Below are 3363 nucleotides of genomic sequence, written 5' to 3'. Positions count from 1 at the left end.
AGAATAATGGGCGTTTACTAGCTGCTCTCAAGCGCACGACCGCATGCATAATTTTTCCACAAAGAACCGGCTAAAGAAATGATTATGAATTTGTCAAAAATAGCAAGGAGACATTTAATTGTTTATTAATAAAATTGTGTTTTCTGTGTCGCTGCAAAGACGATGCAGACTCGCCATGAACGCCAGAGATATGCACATTTCATATGGATTAGGCCTACATATTCAGAGAGTAGCCTATTTCTTTTCGTTTTGAATATTTTCGTTTAAAAGTAGACATTTTTAAGCTTTCTATAATAGATAGCCTATATTTCTCAAAACTGTCTGTGAGGCACAAGCTGAGTTTCTGCGCCCTCCAGTTCACGTGCAATACAAGTGATGTGCCGGCACCTTATTACATTGTCTGCTAATATATTTGCTTGTTTATTAAATAAAGGCAATGGGTTGATAAAATATTGATCAAAATTAAGATACAATTTATACAAAACGAAAATCCTTTAAACAGAGTCTTTCTACAAAACAAAACTCAATAAAGTGGTCAAAATCATGTCTTACCCACTCCACATCTCATAGGCTATTGCGCATGATGTATCATATCTTTCTTATGCTGCATGCTCACTTTCATAATAAACATTGATTAAATAAATAAGAAAATTACATTAGCCTATAATATTTAAACAGATATGAAACCAAATGTGTTTTCTTTAACGGCTACAACACATAGCCTAAACAGTACAGAGATTTTTTTTTTTTTTTTTTTTTTTTATTAAACATCAAAGTACAAGTACAATTTTTGTGTATAAAACAGTAACAATCACGCCAGACTAGTAGAGAAATTTCATGTCGTCAGTCACAACATAATGACGTCACATATTTTCCAACCCAGCCCTCAGCCCCCCCCCCCCCCGCATGAAACAGCTTCCAGCGCGCCTGTTGTAAGACATGAGATGTAAATAAATATATACGCATCATGACCCTGCACATGTACTGAGAGAGATGACTAAGAAAAATAAAAAATTAGGAATGGTGTAAGAAATAAGATTACAGATTTTTTACTCTCTTCTGTATACATACAGCATCAGCTCACGTGCATTCTTGGTCATATTTATTAGAGTATTCTGGTTCGAACAAGTAGGCCTTTTTATAAAATTCCATGAAATCCTCTTTCACCTTGAAAACATCAGCCATTGTAACTTGTATGTTGTGAGATTTAGACGTTTAAAGCTCAAAAGCCCATATTAACTGAAATTGCATGGGAAAAAGCATTCTGTATATTATAAAAAATATATATGGTTCTATATATGTAATCTGAAGAATAAGAAAGTCATACAGGTTTGTCATTTTGAGTTGATAAATGTTTATTTATTTATTTATTTACATTTACATTTATTCATTTAGCAGACAACAAAACAAAAACAACAAAAAGAGCAATGATATATAAGTGCTATAACAAGTCTCAGTTAGGTTAAAACAGAGTACACGTAGGATGGACTTTTAACTAATATAATAAATAAAAAGAAAATAGATAGATTAAAAAAAAAAGAATAGAGCAAGCTAGTTAGAGGTCTTTACACATACACACACACATACATATAAAATTGCATAATAAATGAAAAGAAAATAGAATACAAAAAGATTAGAAATGTAGTTAGATTTTTTAAAGAATAGAATTAGAATAGTGAGTGTTAAAGTTAGAAGGTCAAATAAAGATGGAAGAGATGTGTTTTAAGCCGATTCTTGAAGATGGCTAAGGACTCAGCTGCTCGGATTGAGTTGGGGAGTTCATTCCACCAGAAAGGAACATTTAATTTAAAAGTCCGTAAAAGTGACTTTGTGCTTCTTTGGGATGGCACAATCAAGCGACGTTCACTTGCAGAACGCAAGCTTCTAGAGGGCACATAAGTCTGAAGTAACGAATTTAGGTAAATGGGTGCAGAGCCAGTGGTAGTTTTGTAGGCAAACATTAATGCCTTGAATTGTATGCGAGCAGCTATTGGAAGCCAGTGCAAATTGATAAACAGAGGTGTGACGTGAATTATTTTTGTCTTATTAAAATTTATCTTGCTGCCGCGTTCTGAATTAATTGTAAAGGTTTGATAGAATTGGCTGGAAGACCTGCCAAGATGGCATTGCAATAGTCCAGCCTGGACAGAACAAGAGCTTGAACAAGGAGTTGTGCAGCATGTTCCAAAAGAAAGGGCTTGATCTTCTTGATGTTGAATAAAGCAAATCTGCAGGATCGGACAGTTTTAGCAATGTGGTCTGAAAAAAAAAACTTGAAAAGCCATGTTTTTGAATGACAGAACCTAATGATGCCATGTAGACAGAGAAGAGAAGTGGTCCAAGAACTGAGCCCTGAGGCACCCCAGTAGTTAGATGTTGAGACTTGGACACCTCACCACTCCAAGATACTTTGAAGGACCTATCTGATAGGTAAGACTCAAACCTTGAAGTGTTGTTCCTGAGATGCCTTTCGCCAGTAGCGATGATAGGAGGATCTGGTGGTTAACCGTGTCAAAAGCAGCGGACAGATCAAGTAAGAAGTACTGAAGATTTGGATTCTGCTCTTGCCAGTCTTAGAGCTTCAACAACTGAGAGCAAGGCCGTCTCAGTTAAATGTCCACTTCTGAAGCCAGATTGGTTGCTGTCAAGGAGATTGTTGTGTGTGAGAAATGTAGAGACTTGTTTGAACACAGCTCGTTCAAGTGTTTTTGCAATAAAAGGAAGAAGGGAAACTGGTCTGTAGTTCTCTAAAAGAGATGGGTTGAGGTTGGGTTTCTTAAGTAGTGGAGTTATACGTGTGTTATAGTTTATTTGTATTTATTTATTTAAAAAAACATAAATTTTCATCCACAACTTTATAGACCTTAGACAATTGAACTCGTTGTCTTCTGTCGGATATCTTACAGATTTAGGAATGAACCCCTCTTTTTGCAGTGTCAATTTTGGAGTAAATAATGGTAGAATGTTATTTTTTTATTTATTTTTATTTATTTTTTTGGGTGAACTGTCCATTTAATAGCTGTGATCTGCATAATATATTCTTGTATATTTTCAGCAGTACTCCAGTAGCAGTTTGTTGTGCTTGAGTTGAGCCGAGCATATCCACAAACTCATTGAAAGTAATCAAAACAATCCAAGGTTTTTATTTAGCACAGTAGCTAGATTAACGAGTAACCAGATGCCAGCTGATTCTAATATTCCATCAACGTTTAATAGTAATGATTCATTAATTTCTTCACTGATAAAATAGATAAAATCACAAATCACTGACTGCCTTTCTGACTTAAAAACATGGATGGAAAACAATTTTCTCAAACTCAACACGGATAAAACTGAAATTCTGCTGATTGGCCCCAAAAGCAT

This window comes from Carassius gibelio, chromosome A17 (genome assembly GCF_023724105.1).
Source record: "Carassius gibelio isolate Cgi1373 ecotype wild population from Czech Republic chromosome A17, carGib1.2-hapl.c, whole genome shotgun sequence".
Classification (NCBI taxonomy): Eukaryota; Metazoa; Chordata; class Actinopteri; order Cypriniformes; family Cyprinidae; genus Carassius; species Carassius gibelio.
Note: the sequence above shows the minus strand (reverse complement) of the source record.